General features: G+C 40.9%; 2 protein-coding genes across 8 annotated transcripts in view; one reads left to right on the top strand and one right to left on the bottom strand.

The window, feature by feature from the left end:
- Nucleotides 1-11071, bottom strand: part of ARSJ (arylsulfatase family member J) — a 214108-nt gene extending 203037 nt beyond the window's left edge. For 2 of the 5 annotated variants that reach the window (XM_087737054.1, XM_087737059.1), the window contains exon 1: nt 4971-4992. The gene's annotated coding sequence lies outside the window, so the exon portion shown is untranslated. Of the gene's footprint in view, nt 1-4970; nt 4993-9418; nt 9549-10965 lie in introns of those variants that run through there. The other 3 variants (XM_087737055.1, XM_009472367.2, XM_087737056.1) reach the window with 3 other exon arrangements.
- UGT8 (UDP glycosyltransferase 8) overlaps nt 9999-21006 on the top strand; it is a 45201-nt gene continuing 34193 nt past the window's right edge. Inside the window, exon 1 of one of the 3 annotated variants that reach the window (XM_087737060.1) lies at nt 9999-10479. The gene's annotated coding sequence lies outside the window, so the exon portion shown is untranslated. Of the gene's footprint in view, nt 10480-11178; nt 11330-11399; nt 11529-21006 lie in introns of those variants that run through there. The other 2 variants (XM_087737063.1, XM_087737062.1) reach the window with 2 other exon arrangements.

Raw genomic sequence — 21006 nt, 5'->3', positions numbered from 1 at the left:
ACTGCATTGCTCTAGCAGGTTTACCAAAAAGAAAACTAAGGTAACTTACACACAGTATCTGGCTAGGATTCCTGAGCACATGATTACAACAACGTTTAACTGTAAAGTTACAGGAAAGCAACTGCAGTTTCAAGAAAACCTTAAGTATTAATCAGCGTAGGAGATATAGAGTCATGCTTCTTAAAAGTGGTTAATGAAATTCTCCAGAAGTCATAGATACAAGCAAGATACAAGCTGAGTAGTTCCATATCCAGACAACTACACTTGAGAACGTATTAATGGAAAGACAACGCAAAGAAAATAAACTGAAAGAATTAATACAAGGCAAATTTCCCCTCCAGGAGGGGAAAGGAAGAAAAGATACCGGGAAAATAAAAGCAGACAAAATGCTTACTTGAAAAGGGAGTATAACACATTTCAATAATGCAAAATATTCATTCTTTTCTGCAATTGTTTAAAACTAATTTTTTAGAGTTAGTTTGTATAGAATATCAGCATCCATGACACATATATTCCACTTGTTTAAAAATAATTTCCTTGGTCTATTTAATACTCTTATTTTAATACAGGCTTCTGACATTATGGTGTTCAGAATTACATCAAATCTATTAAATGTATGAAATAAGTTCAAAGGTTAGTGCATGGGATATTCATAAAAAAACATGGACAAATATACATATGATTACTCATTTGAGACCTTTGACCTGAAAGAAAAATGATAAGTACGGCATCAATGGGAGGGGGAGACAGCAAACCAACAGATTTCCACTATCTATAGACGTATTAGGTATATAATTAAAATTTTCCATTCTCTCTATAGCTTGTCAGAGTTCTAATTTGTTAAGACTATTCTTTTCTCTAATTTGGAAAGAAATGGATTCTTGATCATCTTAGAAGTTTCTTTCCCATCCTTCTTCTGGTATTTAGTTTGCCTCCTAAATATAAGGGCTACACTGAAAACTAAATTAATGAGAATAGTTTGGAGAGAAAAAGACTTTCAATTTGCTCTCTGTTCCAAAGCAGACCCCCTGCCCTAAATGCATCATTCTCTACATTCAGGCCTACAAGCCTCCTGGTTGCTTTAAGCCCAGGGACAGCATAAAATAGGTGGAAGAGGAACAGGGAAAAACATAGCATTTTAGGAAATGGTACCAGATACGCTCTTAAAAACAAATACAGCAGTACAGAATTACTATTTGAATAATTACATGCTGTATTTGTAAGAAATTGTAAAGCCACTTGTACAGAAGGGGCAATGTAAAAATCACACCACAAGTATTCCAAAAGGGGTAGTTATAAAAACAAAAGACAGCCTTAGTTGCAAATGGCTGTGGTCTCTAAAACAGATTTTGAGGGTGGAATTGCAGAGTATGGATACATTTCTTAGATGTGAGTGAAAGAAATGGCACCCACTATGATGCCTGGAGCATGTCGATGTGATGAAGAAAGAGGGACTGGTATTTGGTGCAAGATGAAAAAAGGCTTCTGCAGAGTTCAGAAGCGGGCTTGACAGAATGCTTTTATTACCAGGGCTGCTTAAAAGCAAAGAAGATAGCAAATAGTTCATAAGATGCACAAGAATGCACAAAGATGAAATAGGGACAAGAAAATTCTGTGAAGATGTTTAATACTGTAGAAACCAAAGAACAAAAAGGAATAACTTTCCAGAAAGACTTCTCTCGATGAAACACAAACATGTCCTCTGATTTTTTAAATGGTGGATGGTGGCGATTCCTGTATGACATTCTATGAGTACATCATAATGTTTGCAGAATGGAACACACAGATACACAAATGAGGAATTTGTTTGGAATACCTGGCATGAGGATGTTGTGGTGGCTACCCAAACATCGGGAAACAACTTCTCGGTATGTGATAAGTAAATAGAGCGATTTTGGCATGCTTCCCATCACACCCAATGCAAGAGTTAAAACAAGATTAACAGGCATTGCCAGTGAAGGCCCACAGCTGTCGCAAAGGGTTTAATACTAGAAGTTACTGACTTACCAAAGTACTGCAGAGCTGTTGAGACATGCTCGTGGCACTTGAAACGCCATATTCTCTCCATGCTCTGTGGACTTGCATCACTGGCCATACTTTATTACTTTAGCAGTTTTGATTAATCATGCTGTTGGGTTATTTTGTTTCATATCAGTGGCTGGAAATCACTGTTCCCTACCTCTCCTAGCTTTGTATTTAAACAAGACTATATTTATATTAAATTGTCACCTGGCACTGGAGCTTGAACTCGGGATCTTTGCCCTGCACCCCTTGCAAATGTCCTAAAAAGAAGGCTGAAAAGTCCTGTTCTGGTTTTTTGCTCTCTCAGATCTTAAGTCTCCAATCAGCAATTTAGGATTGAAAGGGACCTCCTGGCTTGAGACTATTATCCTCCTACTGCAGGAACTCAGTCCTACCATGTCTGTCATAGACTTAATCAAGCTCATCTCAAAAACAGAGTACTTTTACGACAAATGGAAAAGTTACAAAAGGTCACAGTCGTTATTAGTTTACCAAGTAGCACCTATAAGCACCCACCTAGAGAACCATCCTAGGAGACAGAAGATGTGTTCAGACACCTAAGGAAGGAAGGACTTGAATTCTTTTCTGCGGACTCCAATGCTGCTTAGGAAACTTTTTCAGCCTACTGCTTAGTGTCCTCTTTGACTACAAAGATGATAACACTGAGCCCAATATGGCCGATCCACCTTCCCTTACCTCTGACAAAGAGGGGAGCGGAGAAGGAAAAAAAAAGAAAACTGCCCACCTGCATGAGACAGAGAGGACATGAGGAACTCCATTTAAAGGAGATTAGTAGCTATTTGTTTTGTCAAGCTTTTGCCAGCCTACAATTAAGGCTATGAATACCCTCCTAACAACCGTTTAGAAAACAGAAAACTGAACCACAGGTACAGACACACCCCTGTCAATTGTCCCAGTGTCAAACGACCAGCTAGAACTCAGTTCAGTTAACTACTTCCTTGAGTCCCTATTGAGGTTCTACTCCTTAGTTCTATTCATTACTCTTGCCTTTCAGATGAGGTAAGGAGAACAAACAAGATTCACAGAGCTTTTTGGGTTTGGTGTTTGGTTGTTGGTTTTTTGTTTTTGTTTTTTTTTTTAAGTAGGTGTGGTAAGGCTGTGCTCTTATTAATGAGAAATGTTGCAAGAACCAAATATAATAAAATACTGCTGGAGTAATACCCTTGTTTGTTTTGTTGCCTTATTTTTTTCTGCTTTCAAACAGCAACATGCTTTAGTAGAGTATCCAAGCACTGTTAATTATCTTATTCATGGTCATACACTACTAACCTTTTGTGCTTACACAGGAAAGTTACATCAATCACAGCTTACCCTCGTGTACGATTTAAGTTATAACTTTATCTGCAAGCCTGATCAGTACTTCCTAAAGTCACTTATCAAGAAAACATAAAAACAAAGTACATTCAGGCATCTTGTTGGATTGATTGACTCTCTCTGCAGTCAGATTTTGAACTCAGTACTTGCTAAGACATGTAGATAATATGGACCAGAAGAATGTCAGTTGGTTCTGAAGAAGCAACTTGCTTTGGTTAGGTATAAAATTAGTACTAGCTCCAAACTGTGCTAAGTATTTAAAAGATCTTCCTTTTTCCCTTCTAAAAGGAGACTTTATTGTAGAAGCATTTTGTAATTGCTTCTTCATGTCCAACAAACTAATCAGATTAAGCAAGCCCCATCAGGTAATAGACTTTAAATATCTTTTGATATTTTAAAATGACAAAAGACTATCACCAATATATACGTTCTCTTCCTCAAGCTTAAAGAAATAAAAGAAGATAAGGGCTACAATTTTAAGAGGAATAAGGTTGGCTATAAATGGCATTGTTTGCACATAGTTTAGAAACCTGCAAAATAACAAGTTACATTTGTAAATAATACAACATTTTTAATTAGAACTAAAAATACAATCTTTTAACCAGGTTAAATCCACACAGATGGTTTGTGAGTTTATAGGAATCAGCTTCATCAGAGATACAACAATCAGCTGGCATTTAAACCTTCATCTGAATGATACCAGTGGCTTTCCAATTTTCAGCTCTAATTTCAACTCCCAAAGAATTAAAGAAAACATCATAACTGAAATGAGAAATTTATGGATAGAAACAATATTAATAAATAAAACCTTGTGCATGATTTTGCATGTGCAGATTTTTTATATACTTAATGACTTTTCTTCTGAAAATGAATTTAAAACAAACAGTTTTCTGAAAATGTGAACACAAATCTTGCTATTTCTGCATTTCTTTTTAAAAGCACAAGGAGGAAGTGGTTATTGTACAATTTAAAAAGCAACTAAGTGTGCAATGTCAGAAGAGTACTATTAGAACATGAAAATGATACAAAGAGTTGCACAGGTTTTGAACTGACTTCAGTGAATCATAACTAAGTATAGAACAAACAGACAAAAAGTCACCAAAAAAGGTAACATAAGCAAAACCCTACTCAATCAACAAACATCCACACCACACCTAGCACTTCTTACCTGCTTATTACATTTCAACCTAACATCTATACTGCCTTAAGCCTTTAAAGTGCTCAGGCATAAATATAGCTTAGCTTTCCAGAACCAAGTTTTGCAAAAACACACGCACCTCCATTTACTACCAGGAAAAAAAAAAACAAAACCAAAAAGAGTCTTTAGATTTTCCAACTACAATCTCATATAGAGAACTCTCTTTAAATCAGTTCAAAACTAACAAAAAAGAGAACTCAATTCATGAGTTTGTATGCTCTCTAGTTGAGAGTTCTCAACACAAGAAATACCACATGGGTGAACAAAGCCCCTCTAGGCCACTACTCCATTTTTAAGAGCGAGAAAAGAAAATGCCATTCAGAGAGAGCGCAGCCATATCCTATACTCAATTCCCTTATTACTCACCCAGGACGTTCAGTTATCATGTTTCAACAGTTACAGAGTAAATCCCTACCTTTAATGACTGTTTATAGACTTGTTGCCCATGAAGCTGCTTACTCCCTTCCTGAAGCTGCTAGAACAGCCTGCCTCCGTAACTTCCTGGGGTAATCAGAAAAATCAAGGTCAGCTGCTTCTCCAGAAGAGCTTCCTTTCACCTGTTCAATCTGGTTGGATACTTGCTGCAGTTAGTGTCACCTGGTTCTTGGATTACAGGATCTAGTGAATAACAGCTGTGTATCTCTCACCTCTACTCCCTTCACAGTTTTGCAAATCTTGACCATATCCTCCCTCAGCTTTTTCCTTTCCACACAGACGAGTTACACCTTCTTCAGTCTCTCCTCATCTCTGCTCAATCCCCTTAAACACTTTAAGTGCTCTTCCCTGTACCTTCTCTAACCACAGTATGTCCTTTATAACAAGGCACAGTGAAGTGCTATTAATGGTTTTAACACGTTTCTACATGAAAATGTTCTGAGCCTGTGGTCAACACACAGGACAAAAACTTCCTCAGAAAGTTACAGCACTACCAGACAAGGAATAATAAGAGATGAGATCTCACTTAAGTTTGTTTAGAAATCATTCCTTCTTCCTTTGTTAAAATTTCTGCTCAAGGAAATGGAACAGTATGTTTTGTCAGCACACAGGCTGCACTGAGAGAACAACTGTAGCTGCATCACAGGTTTCTCCTCTAAGTGAAAAACTGATTGGGACACCCCATCTTCTGCTGCTACCCAGCTATACATCAGTTAACTACAAATTACCATTTCACACTTAGAAGATCCACAAAATGTGGCATGATCACGCAGTAGTTATTTTCTGTTGGGAACCACTATTCATAGCTGTGATATACAATTATGGGTGTCACCCATATAGGTAGAATAACTGCCACTTTTGTGTTAGCATCAATTATGTGAGATAATAAGGCCAACAGTTGCCTACAGCAAAGGCAGACTCTTCTGTACATCTTTATTGTGTTTATGGGGAATCTGTGAACGAGGCCACAAGACATGGCGAGCAGATCTGGAAGATACGGTTGTCTGGTAACACTGCAGTTAAATTAGGTAATACACTTTTCAGATGATTAGTTCCATCTGGCAAATTGGGAAGGCAATAGAACAAAAAACCTTCTTTAAATAAATTAGTTTGGCTGCTTATGATCTCATACCAATTAACAAGCAAAATTAGCTGACACTGTCTTAGATGACTTACAAGGAAGGTTATACTTCTACTTTGCTCTGTAGAAACTCTTGAAGTATGTGCACGTATAGTCAAAACAATCAAGGTACTAGGAAAAAAACACTTAAAGAACTGTATGTGGACCATCGTGGTCCAGAAATCTACTGGAGAAATTACTCTCTCTTTTGCCAACAGACCAGTGCAAATCAGGAGAAAAACACGAGGGACGTAATCTTCAGTTTAACTTACATACACTGTCCAGTCCAATCAACTAGATTTGAAGAAACACAAATCTGGAATTAACAGTGTAATAGTTCTATATTCCTATGAGTATGATAAAAACTCTAGTGGGAGGAAAACACAACAGGAAACAGTGCTCTCCAACTGCTGCACTCTTGCCTTCATCCAACAGAATCAAGTTCTGAATCCCTCAGAGAAACGTTCCATGTCAAGATGCATTTCTTGTTCCTCAGTAAAAATCACTGACAACATCAGTGTCCAACTTAAAAGCAAATGAAATAAATTTCTCTCTTGAAAAGTAATATGAAGGTGTTCCTTTGGACAACAACAGAAGGTTATTCAAAAACACTTCTGAAGTGTTTATTAGCCCTGTAAAACTTTAATGAAAATTAAAAATGCTTCATACTTATAGCATTTTGTGACTTTTTATTATTTTATTTGAATTTGATTTCCTTATCACAATTTGGAATTCCAAGATTCCAAAATTTTTGCAACACAGAATTTCTGTGTTACATTCCGGAATTTACTGGAGAACAAAAATTCCATGTTTCAGTATTGGACTGTATACCTTATATACCTTAGATTTATAATAATAGCTTAATTAATAATTAATACCTTATATTTACTGTCTCCACAGCTGGGTTGCTATAAGTATGCAGCAAGTAACAAATACAACAAACAGTTAAACACAGAAAAAACCCCCAACTACGACACATTTTGCACACTTCTTGTTCTGAAAACAATCTACAGTTCACTTGCATCTCTTTAATGATAAAAGAAGTACATGAACATCACTATATTGTTTATCAAAATAACAAGTCGGGCAATAAAAGATTGGAGCTGGCATGTACAAGACATCAATATTCCAGCGGAAAATACTACTTTATCTGTCAAGACCCTGTAAGTTGAATCTCTGGGAGTGCCCAGTATTTCCAAGAGATATTAAATTGTGACAAGATGAAACTTGGTATTACATATTAATAATTGTATCACACAAGCTAATAATTCTGGTTTCAATTACTTTGGAAAATTATTGTGATACGGAACTTTAGAAGGTTTCACCCCAAACTGCTCTGTATCTCCATACTTAAAATGTACACTGAAGGCAAGACAATCAACGTTTAGTACATCTGGAGTTTTCTATACCAGGAAACCATTGAGAAGATGTCCAACTACAGTCACTATTTCAAGTTGCTTTTCCTGGACTAGTTAAAGAAAAAAAATGCATTATAGGATTAGCTGCCTAGAAAACAGTAAACGGAGATGATACTAACTGAGCTTTCAAGTTTGAAGATACTTTTCCCATCCAAACGGCAGTCTCCCTGAGAGCAGGTGCTATTGTAACATTAGGTACCACACATTTCAGTACTTGCCTCAAATGAAAAAAGATCGTCTTTGAAAGAAATACAGAATTGTTAAATACAAAATTATACGCATATCTGGAGTTTGAAATAGCAAAAGTTTTGCAACAGCATGTAACCATAACAGGCTAAGACAGGACAATACCACATACTTTGAGTTTAAATATTTGCACCAAAGAAAAATCACTAGGTCATGTTACAATAAACGTACAATGTTATGAGGAAATCATTAACTCTGAACACATTAATTTTCAATAAACTCTTTTACCTGACTTATGCCGGTCTGCTGAAGATAGGAAACCGGGAAGGCAGAACATTGATAAAATCAAGCAACTCTGACTTGCTGACAGGAAAGGTGGAAGGTTTGGGGATGAACATAAAAGCTCCTAGAAGTAACATTCTCTCCTGAGTTAGTATTAAATAATATACAGTAGTTAAATTCAAAATACTACCATCACTGTGAGACATTTGCAGTACAACATTCCATGAAAAGACTCTTAATTTTTTTTTACGAAGGTCTGATAAATGATTTTAATAAAAATTCCTCAGATAATTGCACCAATTGCTACTTTTCAGCATTGCTACTTCCGCCGCAAGAACAGCTTTATTAAAGCTGTGACCCAAGAAACAAAAAGAATACGCATAAACATGGAGGAGATACCAACATATCTCAGGGAAGCATGAACAAAATTTACACTTGGTTCAAATCTAGACTTGAGCCCACTGTTAACCTAAGAATGGTTCTGCTCTATTTGGATTTTACTAAATCAGTTACCACTGGAATAAGAAGGTAGTTCAGATACGCAAAGGAGATGAATTTATGCAATGATTACCTATTGTCTTCAATAGGCGTTACAGTTTTAAATTTATTTTACCTGGAAGTAACTAAAACTTTCAACACAATGGTGGGTCTCTGTGCTTGATTCTGAGACATTTAACTTCAGAATGTCATTTTTAGAAGCTCAATACTTACCTCAAAGCCAAAGGTCACTATTAGCTTGTAGGATTTGAGTATCACCTGCTAAAGCCTAACACCTAATTTAATGTTAACTAGATGCCAAATGGGGCACCAGATTTGAGAAACTTCAATGATTTGTTTTATATGTGAGAAACAGAAGAGCTTTTAAAAGGCTCTATAATGAATATCATGAGAAGTTCTATGTCCCAAATAAATTGGATTAATTTGAATGAAAGTAAGGTTTCATTTTCTTTTCTAAGCCATCTTGACTAGAATGGAGATCAATTTAAAGCTTATGTTCATTTTTCTTATCATGCATTTCATTACCTTATCATTCAAATTTCATTAACTTTCTTGTTTTGTCTGATGAAACTTAAACCTTCGCTTTTATTAAAGGAGTAACTTGATCTGTCAAATCAGAAAGACTGTCTGAAACTTCTTTTCCTTTGAAGATCATTGCAAAAACTTCAGTGAAAGAAGCATTTACCTTGGTGGGTCCATAAAACACTTCTGAACTTGTAACTTAAAGCAAGCAGGGGAAAAGTTTGGACTTTAAAAAGTGTGTAGCAGGTGGGGGCCAAATGTTCTTCTTTCAAAGAACTTTGTTCTCTGTCAGCTGTGAAATTACACTTTTATTATACAATAAGTGAATAACAGAAAAAAAAAGCCCCACCCACCCCACCCCCCACCTAAACGACACACACAAAAAACTAATTGGAGAATTACCGTTAATCTTTAAACCTTTGTCAGGTGATAACTTGGAAGGCTACCGGTAGGTTTTTTCGAGGATGGTGGATTGTATCCCTTTTAGTCAGCCTTCTGTAAGCAGGGACTGGAGCAGTAGGAATCTGAGTGGCTTGTTTTGCAGAAAGAGAAAATAGTATCACTTCAATAGTCAGGGTTATTTAGGCAACTGTATTTACTTCTAATGAGGGGGTAGGGGGGAAGGCTTTGGTGTTTTGCTTTTAACTAAAGGTACTTGAAAATGGAGGACTGATGTTAGGGCATGGCTCTGTCGGCATACCCCCTCACGGCTACGGTAGGCGGAGATGAAGATTCCTGTAGAGCTTGTGCCTCGTAAATCCCCCACGCTTCGCAGCGCGAAGGGCAGCGTGCTCCGCGCCCTCCCAGCATGAGGGGAATGCGGCGGGCGGCCGGAGCACCTCAGCCGCTCCCGCAGGGGCAGGGCCTCTTCCCGCCTTCCGCCGCGCCCGGGCTGATTGGCGGAGGGCGGCCCCGGTCCCACCCCGCCAGAGGCGGGCTCAGGGGACCTGCCCCGCCGGGCGCTCCCCGCTGTCCTGGGAGCCGGGGCAGTGCATGGGGCGGGAGGGCGAGCGGGGACCCGGAGGGCAGCTCTCCGGGCCGGTGAGGGGAGCCTTTCCTCGTCTAACCGAGGGACCCGGTGGCAGTATCTTCGCGGGGGTCGACGGCAGCGCCGGTGTATGCGGGCGGTGGGGTGCCGGGACGGCAGCGGGGCAGAGGAAAGTGATGAGAAGTTGAGGGAGGACGGAGCCGAGGGTGCCCTCTCCTCTCCTGGGCCGGCGCCGCATCAGGTGCAGCAGAGCCTGGGCGGAGGGAACAGGCGGGCCCGGCGCTCCCGGCGCCGCAGCGGAGGGGCTCCGGCGGGAGCAGGGCCTCAGGCCGGGCCGGACGGAGCCGCGCAGCCCCCGTTCGACTGAAGGAAAAGAGCGGCAAGCGGAGCCGCGAGCAGCGGCCAGCGGCTGGCTCCGCTTTTCGGCTCGTTACCAGAGGCAGCGACGTGGAGAAACGGCCCTGAAGGGAGAGCGGTGAGGGAGCTCGGGAATGCCCCCGGGGGCAGCGGGAGCGGGGCGAGGCGGGCCCGGCTCCGCCGCCCCTCTCTGAGGCGGGGGGCGGCGGGGAGGTGGTAGGCTCTCCTTTCACCTTGATGCTTTTTTTTTCAGTTCCCCCCGCCTGCTTTCTTTCCTTCCTCCTTCCCTCCCTCCCGTAACGCAAGAGGAAGCCCTGGGCGCCTTGCATCACCCCGCGGCGGAGAGTCTTGGGGAGAGGGTGCGGTGGGGCGGGAGGAGGAAGAGCGATGGCGGGGAGGGGGGAAAGAGCCGTACACTGACTGGAAAGAAGCCGCAGGGGAGCGGGAGGCCGTGGTGATGCGGTGTCCCTGAGCAAGGGGAGCGGCGCGGAGGGGACGGTGTGACCTGGGAGCGTGTGGGGGGGAAGCGCCGTGTCCTTGCGGGGGGTGCTGAGGGGAGACATTTTTGGGCGAAAAAAGGACACCCCCCTTTCCCCGCCCTTACCCTGAGCCGCTGCTGTGAGGAGAAGAGGGGTTGGGGGAGCGCGACCGTCTGTAGGAGAGGGTTTCCGCCCGCCGGTGCGGGGCACCTGTGCGGCGGGCGGGAGCCGGGCGGTCCCTCCGGCCGCCCGCCCTTCGCCTCAGGTGCCGCAGCGGGGAGAGGCGCGGGCTCGCCTCGCGCCAGCGCCCGAGGCCCGGCAGGTGCCCGCGCTGCGCCCGGAGGAAGTTGAGCGCCCCGAGTCCTGTGAGGAGGAGGAGGAGGAGGGGGCCGGGGCCGCAGCCCGGCAGAGGCGAAGGCTCGCTCGTGCCGTTCCTCAGCGGAGGGCAGGCACTTCGGAGGAGTTCGGGGGATGAAGCAGGCGGTGACAGTACGCGGCGGGAGCGGGGTGATGGGGCAGGCGGTGCCGCAGGCCCCGGGGGCGGGGGGGCGCTGTCCTTGGGACACCGACTTCGGCTTAGTTCAGCCTTGCGTTTCGCTTTGCCCCTTCTACGTGAACTAATCGGAGCGGTTGCTCGGCCCGTGGTGTCGCCGTGACGGTCTGTCGCCGACAGCCCTCCCGAAGTTACGTAAGTCGGGCAGCCACATTTGCTTGTGGATACCCAGTAAATATTTGTATTACCCGGCTGCAAACTCGGAGGTGTAACGTGAGGGAACTTTATGTGAGATTTTAGCCTGGGTGTGCTTTCCGTCAATGTTTAACTGAGTTTCGATCAAAGCTGCCTTGCCTTTGAAGGAAGAACACTGCATAATTGCTGCTGTGCCTCCCCTGTGGGGTTAAAAAGAAGGAAAACGGTTCAGCATAGACTTTTAAGGCAATATGTCAATAAAGTTGTGGTGTTTAAGTAGATATTAAATGGTGTCTTGTCCTCTATGACTTGTTTATGTATTCGTTTTAGTACTGGCTATGGAACAGTAGGAAATCATGAAAAAATATGCAGCCCGTTTTGCATGCTCAGCAGAGTTGCCTGGGGATGAGCAGCAGTGGTAACTTTAACAGTAGAGATCCTTGAAGGTGTCGTCCCCCCCCCCCCCCCCCCCCCCAAAGCACACACCTTGAAAGTAGTGTTTTTGGTTTTTTGTCTTATGACTAAGTGACTTAGTTTTGGGAATAATACCACTTATTTCTAGACATTTATTCTATAAATTGTCATGGCTACATTTCCTATCTGAAGCTGCTTGCCTGGTTTTCCAAGCAATTATCACACAAGGTCACTTATATATTTTAGCTGAGCTAGTTTTAAACAGCAACACAATGTAGCATGCAATTAACCTTTACTTCACATTTCCTTGTTTTTGTTCTTTTGTTTTGGTCATTGATCCAGGCTGAACATTGCATACTGCAGTGGCTGTTTTTTCAAAACTGCTAACTAGTTTGTGCTAGAGTCCTGTGTTCTTTCAGATGGCTTTCATGCTGTTGTGAAAATATTTGTTGAAGTACAAAGAAGTGAGTACTTGGCCTGAAATGCTTGCATTTTATTTTTGACTTTTGCACAACATTTGCCATCAACAGAAGCTCCTTGCAGGAAGCAAGAAAAGAAAGCTTACTTTTTGTCATATACCTCTATTAAGTATATAGACTCCAAGGTGAGAATCGTGTTAGAGTACTTTGTGAACATCCCTTACATTTTATGTTCTTAGAGTGCTCTAAGCAGTTGGGTTGTTCTGAAAGCAGGATTTGGATGGAGAAACCTATGGGACTAATGAGGGCTTGAGGAGAGGGCACCTGAGACAATCCCTGTGTCCTCATTCTGTGCAGGGTGGTGTCACCTGAGCTTTGTAAGAGTTGTCTTGCCTGTGGGAGTGGAGGGCAGCTGACTCACTAAGGAAGTGGTAACGAAGCAGTGGTTTGATCTTACACACTGGTGGCAACTTCAACTTAGTGAATGGCTACTAGCTGTTGTAGTTCTTTGGCAGCCATTGCAGCTACAGCTTGGGCTTGGCCTGTGATCAAGGCAGGACTCTATCATACAGTACCAATCCAGAGTTACGACAAACTTAGATGTTTTAGTTATCGTTTAGAGAAATTGTAGGGAGTCAAACTACCATGTTCATGAAACTGATGCCATGTTTATCATATCTAAAACACTTCAGAGGTTGTTATCTAAATCAACCCTTTGGAATGATAAATGTGTTAGTCTGCTCACTTGGAGGAACTGTATTGGGTTAGGAGATGAATGCCGGGGTGCTGTGGATCATGACAACATGGTCTAATTATTTTGCAAAGAAAAAGTAAGAGAGCCGGCCATAATTCTCTGCTGTATATAATTTGCTACAGGTTGACTTTGTTGACTTCTAGCAATATGTTCTATTCCCAGGAATGGGGGGTGGGGGGAGATCAAACTTATCGAAGTTGTCTTTGTGTGGTAGGTGTGTTACTACATATGCGGACATTGGGTGAGAAGGTACTGTGGTAAGCCTCATCATGCATAAAGCAGTGACACTGAGTGTAGCTTTGTGCATGGCCGTTTCTGTGCCTGTTGAGACTTGTACAGAGGATGTGTTTTGCTGCAACACTCCCCCTACCACTTCAAAAATGTTTTGTAATTAATTACACCAATAACTGTAACAACAATGCCTATTCTGACTTGATTATTTTCTAATTGACCTTCCTGAGCATGAACTATGTTATTTCTGACTAACTGCCAAGTATTTTATTGCCCACACCTACTTTCCTTTGTGTTTTCCACTTTGGGCTCTTTGAAGTGCTTCTTTCCACATCGTTGTTTTAGTCAGGTTGCTTCCTTTAGATTAGTTCTGAGAATTAATCTCAGCTTACTCCATCTTGGTCGAGTCCCTTGTCAGCTACTTACTAGAAAAATCACACTATGGTATTAAAAGCTATTGAGATATTTGTTGTAAGATCATATTCAAGAGATGCTTACTGAATGAAATACCTTTTCTTTCCAGATCCTAACTCTGAACAGAAATGCTTTTCTGTCTGTTTCAGTATTATAGACTGATACTTCAGAAGAGAGCGGGATTGTGTTTGAGAAATGCTGATACATTAGAAGCAGTTGAAATCATTTACCTTCTTTTGTTGGGATTTTTATTCTTTGAAAAATTTTCAGCATGGATTTATCTTTTGTTTGTTTTAGAAAGTAGCTTTGGGCTGAAAAGTGACATTCCGATACAGCTCAAAGTCTTTATGAATAGGCATTGTAGAGGGCTGCTCTTCCTGTTTTCCAGTAAGTAAAACACACTAGAACCATTTAATATAATTCTGTGTCCTGAAATGTGTTGTGGTTTTTCTCCCAGGGAAACTATGCTTGGAATGAATTTCCAAGATTTGTGACATGAGGTTTCTTGAAGCCTTTGACAAAATATTTTTAATGTTTTATGACACTTGGGATATATATCTCTCAAATGCTCAGTGTGTGAGGTCCTGTTAATACTCCTTGAAATGAAGAAGTCTTTATGTTGTCTGTAGCTTTGTCAAGAAAGCCTCTAGGGAATTGATCACCTCTGTTTTTCATTGCAAGTCCATTAAAATATTTTTCTTCATAATGTTTTATCATCTAATAGAGAATAATTTTCAGCTCTCCTTTTTGCTGTTACATAATCACACCGTGCTATTTTTGAATTATTTTTTACTTTGCTAATTACATGAAAGATTTTGTGCTACAGTTCTTGACTTGGAGCCCATGTGTTGGAGTAGTAGTGAGTCCTTTTTTTGGAAGCTTCTGAAATTTTTAGTTTTAATATAGAATTTTGTGTATATTCTTAATACCTAAATATGGGAAGAGTTGACAACACTACCTGTGGTTTTATGAAATAACTTAATTGTTTAGCTGTTAGAAACAGTACACCTCATTGACTATACCTGGGACTAAATACTGTTATATCCTTGCTAAGTCTTGAACTCTTTGATCAGTAGATCGTGGTTTTTTTTTTTTTTGAAAAAGAATAGGTACTAGCCCAGTTCAAAAAGGTGTTTTTATATGGGAAGTGATGATAAATGGAAAAATATCACCAGACTTTGCATTTTTACAAACTGTAAATTTATGTTATGATTTCAGGGATTTGAAAGACCATGTAGGTAACTGTATAATTTAGAAAACAGTTAAAAGTTGCAAAAAGTAGTTGTAACCTGATTTGTTACGACAATTTCTTTTAAGTAGCATAGTTGTCATGCACATAACTTTATTTGTGTAGGGGAACAAGTATAGCTTTCTTTGCTCTATGCTTTTCTTTCCTCCTATGAATGGATGGTTCAGCTTCATGAGAAATAAGTGACTAAGACTATTTTCCCTTCCTACTCAATAACTGAAGGGAGAGTTAATGGGAAATCTTGGGTCAGCTTTAGATTCTGAATTGAGTTGGAAATGAGCCTTGATGCCCTGGTGAAGCATTGTGCTTTTTAAATATCAAACAAAAAAATTTGGAAGGTTGTCTTTCAGTGTATTTAAGGGGAGGTAGCAGTGTGGACATAAAAGGTGGAGGGCCTTCTGAGTTCCTTAAATGAAGACACTGTGTTCCATTAGAGGAATTGTTTTCACCCATACATCAACACCAGTGTTCAGAAAGTTATTTCATACATTTGTTACACATGAGGATTGAGTGCATAGCTGTAGCCCAAACTTCAGACATGAAATTCTGAAGTTCAAGGCCTCAGTTGTGAAGATTTTGATTAAAATGCAATTACATATGCTGAATTTGATTTTTTTTTTTTTTCCCCCTCCTGGATGTTGGAAGTTACTTGACTTAAGTTAAGCAAATAAGGCTTTGTACTTTAATGCCGAGAACACCAATTCATAAAATGAAGGTATTGAAAAAAGAATTGTAAAAACTTTCAACAAAAGTACTAGCATTAAAAAAAATCCACTGTGGCCAGTACTCGTGTTGTTACTTACTTGCCTTTAACTTTCTTTTCAGGACATCATTGTTGTCCTCCCAATTTAATGTTTAAAATGAGAAATTCTCAAATTCAGAGCAAAGTTGGGTATTTCCTAGCTTATGCTATGAATGGGATCAAAGAAGCATCTCTCTCTGAATGAAACCTGGGTTAGGAAGAGGAATTTTGGCCAGAGTACTGCTTTAAACATTAGAATAATTTAAATGACATGTAGATGCACAGCTCACTTTTGAGGTGAAGTGGGAAGTGTGGCTGAGGAGCCTACTGCAGCTATCAAACCCAGCAGAGTGGCGGGATGCGCTTTCTGCAGTGTGCAGTGCCTGGAGAGGGATTGTGAATTCAGTTGTCTGTCTCTCCTCTTAGCTACGCCTGTCCTCGAACTAATTGAGAATGCAGATTTAGTTACTAATTTGAATCTGTTTTGTTTCATGGAGAATAATGATCTCCCTCCCCCTACCACAATTTGATTAAATATTATTTGTCTAAGGTGAAACATGGGAAATAGGAATAAGAATGCAAACATAGGACATGTTGTGCCAAATACATAAATGTTTCGTACTGCTGGGAATTGTACAATGAAATATTCTTTCAAGTGAGCACTTAATTTGGTTTCTCCCTTCTCACTTTGAAAGCTGTTACTGGCCTGTGGTAGTAGTTTATATGGTATCTGTTTCAGATTAATTAGATTTAGTGCTTTTTTTAAATGGCATGGTTGTTGGAGAATGTAGATGCTGTATGCAAGTAGTTAAATGCTTATTTTTTCAAGTTTGCTTGGGAAGCCAGTTCTGCCAATTTACTGTAATGCAAACAGGTGCTGAAAAGTGCTTTTTTTATAGCATGGGTGTGCTGAGATGTTAAACTTGGATCTTGGTAGCAGTATCTTTCTCAAGAGCATTCTTGGCTAGAGGATTGCTGCCAGTGAAGAGCTCACAGATGAGGTTTGGCATTGGTAGTACTCAGGATAAGAGTAAGTGCTGCAGGCAGCACTGCCTCTGCAGGAGTTTCCCTTGGGGGAATGAAAGGATTAACCAACTCTGGTGCCTACGGAGTCAGCAGGTCAGAAATGTTGGCTAGAAGGGTCTCTGGAAGGTCTTGTACAGATTTCCACTCAATACAGAATTGTTGGCAACATAAGATCGGGTTAGCTGTGGCTGCTCTTCGTGCAAGTCCCGAATACCTGCAAGGATGGAGGTTCCCCGTCTTCTCTGGTAACCTTTTCCAGTGCCACACTACTCTTCCAAAGGAAAAGACTTTTCTCGTGCCAGTTTTAAGCTGCAATTACTGTTCCTTCCAGTAATGGCAAACTGATAGCCCAGGAATGTGGCTATGAAGCTAAATGGGGAGATCTGACAAGGTGGATTGGCTAAGCTGGAAACAAATGCATGCTCTGATCGCTCCTGTGTTTTTGAAAACCATTGTTTCTATCAGGTTGCTGCCTGGTTCCCAAGTCAGGCTTGTGTCTGTTCCTGATAATCCTCAGGGCACCAGCTGAAATTGTGTATATAGCTTGTAGGCCATAGGTAGTGCTGGCTGCAAATGTTCTTGTGGGGTAAGAGGTGGGTCAGTTTTTCACACGGGAAGCCTGCTGTGCTGATATTTTAAGTGAGCTACAGGCTGTGGGAATCTTGCTGCTGCATACCTTGCTGGCAAGAAAGATCTCAATCTCTTCTGCTTTCTTCTAGGGTTCTCTTCCACTAAGAGTCTTATGCCTGAGTGAACTTGGAGGAGACTGTCACGGCAGTCTAAATAAAACTTGTACACCAGTGTACTGTAAATACCGAGTAAGACTTGTTGGAGAATTAGACCCTTGATTAAGCCTTGCTGGTCCTTGGAAGAATGTTGTTTTTTTTCTTGTCCCTGGGTTCAAAGAAACTGAACTTGGGAGGTGTTTGATATGTATGGTGTTTGGTTCGTGGGCGCAGAAGTATCTCATAAGAAATCGAGCATAAAATAATTGTGGGAAGTTTTGTTTACACACATTTTTCTTCCCAGCACTCTAAAGTGGAAAATTTCAGGTGGTTTTTAGTAATGTGACTGGATAGGCCAGTCTAGTGTTTGGGGCATCTATTGCTTGTGGGGCCTGAAAGTCTGTAAATGTGAGCTGTTGGTGTGAATCTTGTGAGAACTCACATTGAATGTTGCCCAAGGATGGTTGATGACTATCCTAATTTTTCTTTCAAAGTTGAGAATTTTGTAAAATAGATCCAAGTGTGGTGTACTGTGTGTCAAATTTAAGAGTGTAACCTAAAGCTGCCTTAATTCTTTAACGGTTCATAGTGATGAATCTTTATTTACTCTGTTTTTTGATACTGTGGTAATTGTTTACCTTATTTATCAATTAGCTTTATTTTCATGAAAGTATGCTCAAGAAGATAGCAGTATTCCAAATAATTTAATCTCAGGCTACACTTTTTATTAAGCTGTCAATCTTGCATTGAGCTACTTACTAGTGAAATAACTTGACAGCCTATAGCAGGGCTGCAGTTAAGAGAACACATTTCTGTTATAAGCCCCCATCAGATATTTGTTATTATATAGTGATAGTGTTGAAAAAGTTATTTGCTTTCCAAGTGGAGGAAGATCTTCTCATGTCCCAGAAAGTGCAATTTCAGTGGGTAGGAACAGACACGTGCACATGGAGAAGCACTTGATGTGCATTTGGATGGTTTATTATTGATTTGTTTTGGCTTTACACCTAGATCATCCTCTGTGAATTATCTTTATCTTGACCCTCTGCAACCTTTGTATCTATGTCTCTTTTTTTAATATTTGAAAATAAACTTAATCCTCAGATTGTCTTTGAAAATCCACAAACCCTATCTTTTGACCCTTTCCTTCCTGAAGTTATAATCCAGTCTTAGTCCACTACTGATACTAGAAATTGGCAGGAAGTTTCTGCGTATTTAAAAATTGTTATACAGCCACTGCAGAAAAACCTGAGTCTTTTCTTACCTCTTACAGGAGTGTAGTCTGCACTTTTTAGGAGGTTCCTGAGTTAATTTCTGTCGCCTCTCACTCTAAGTGATGTCATCTTGCTCTTAAAGTCAGAGTCTGAGGATTAAACTACATAGAGAGAAAAGCTGTTACAGTACTTTTATCCTTATTCTAACAACTGAATTCTTCTAAGGCATCGTTCAAAGCAGATGCTACAAAACACAAATCTGAAAGCAAAAGATAATTTGCTTTAAAAAAACCCTAACTGTAAGTTTCAGAACAGAACCTAATGATGAACAGACTGAACAAGCTGAATGTTGTTGGAGTATGTGTTGTTGCTGCAGTCTTGAGCAATTTAGTTATTTCAATTGAGCTGAATAAGAGCAAAACATTATTAAATCAAGTATTTTAACTTTGAATAAAGTTGTATTTCCCATTGCAGGAACAAACCTACTATAGTTTCCCTTGTGGTTCTGTTTGTATGGCTTGTTAAAATGTAGTTATTTGCTATAGGATGAAGTCAGAAATGGAACAAAGAAATTCATTCAGTGCTTCTAGGTGTCATGTGATGGCGTGACCAGGGAGAGCTTGTACCAAGCTGAAGCTAGCTGTAGTGAAAAATGAAGCATCCCTCCAAACAACTATTAAAGTTAAAATAAAATCCCAGTAAAATGTGTTTAAGACTGATGTTGTTTCAGATCCTGAGGCTCATTTATGCTTGTGTGATGGCAGTGTATAAGTATAGTCTGTGTTTGTTACACTGACAAATTAAGCTTATTACAAAGTTGTGCTCTCCAATTTCTTCCAGCCCCTTCTTTGGAGAGTCCTTTTATCAAAGGAGAATCTGTCACTGACAAGGGTTTAAAATCAGACAGTTTTTTTTCCTTTTTTCTCTTTCATACTTCATTCAGCCAGTATTTCAACCGGTCTTTTGATGCCAGTGTGAAAGAGAAGGCTTCCTGGGCAACTTCGACCCCTCAGTGGAGGCATCTTTATCTCCATCAGCTGCTGTGGCACTTGTGCCCCCTGTGTTCTGCAGGTAGAAGCTTTTCTTTTTCTTCCTGCACTTACTCCTGTAGCTCTTGACTATGCAGCGTGAAGCATGTTGCGATAAGTTATTCTGTTACTGGGTTCTTCTGGGCAGCGTGCTGTCCCACAGCAGGAGCAGGGCCAGCAGTTTGTAAATAACATTTTACACGGCGCTGTCTCTGGGAAATGTGGAGTAACCTGTTGACTTCTCTGTGTTAATACTCCCACCCCTCGATGTCACAACATTATTTCTGGTTGCTTGCTTTCTGGTGCAAAATGGCTGTAGGAGGTTGAGAAACATTGCTTTCAGATCTTGGTATTTGAGTAAAGGTCTCCAGAAGTTGAGGGGACTCTGCCAGGGGGCTTGTATGTTATATGCCAAAATACTGTCTTCTGTGAGTTCACAGTAGCCGTGAGGAAGATGTATAATTTGTCAGAAAGCATTCTCATGTTGGTTTGGATAGACTAGACAAATCTCTTCACAAGGAATATATGTGTCTGACTTCCAAATAGATGGCTTTTTCATTATATGTAGTTAGCATTTAACTTTCCAAGGTGCTGGGAGGGGAGTAACCATGGGCAGCAAGGACAAGACCTGCATAATAGCGCCAATGTGGAGAAATCTGAGTCGCTTGCACACTGAAGTCAGGTTGCATTAGGTTGAAGGTGCCTAGGTTTTGGAGCAGGCCTTTCAATTCTCAGGTTTCTGCGCTGTGCTTCCTTTCTGTCCTGAGGTCGGGAATGGCCCATCAGCTCCATTGCAACACCCTGTGCTGTACGTGGTCAGCTTTACTCTGGCGTGGGACCCGAAGTAATAAGCACAGCCTGACCTGAGTTGTCCTAGTGATGTGCCTCTACACCATTTTCTCCCCTGCTCCCAGTTCTGGGGGTACAGTGCAGCTGCTGAGGTGCTGGGGCTGGTAGCCTGTTCTGGTCTTGCTATGCTGCTTTGGACCTAGGCCAGTGGCAGAAAGGATGAGGTTTTTCTTCATGGCGGGCTTTTAGGCCTGGCTAAGCCTCAGAGAAGGATTTGCAGTAGCACTCAGTTTTACCAAAACATTGACAGGTAGACTAATATTTGCAAATGCTAATCCCCACTATGTAAGGTGAAAGACTTATAGATGATAAGGATCTTGAAACCCTTGAAGAAGAACTTGCTCTTCTTGCCCTTTTAACTTTGATTTGGGTTATTAAAAATATGTTCTCAGGCATTTTGAATTGGTTTAATT

Source organism: Nipponia nippon, unplaced genomic scaffold (genome assembly GCF_047370975.1).
Source record: "Nipponia nippon isolate SJK-2023a ecotype South Korea unplaced genomic scaffold, ASM4737097v1 scaffold_6, whole genome shotgun sequence".
Classification (NCBI taxonomy): domain Eukaryota; kingdom Metazoa; phylum Chordata; class Aves; order Pelecaniformes; family Threskiornithidae; genus Nipponia; species Nipponia nippon.
The sequence above is the reverse complement of the archived record's forward strand: the minus strand, read 5'-3'. Positions and strand labels throughout refer to the sequence as shown.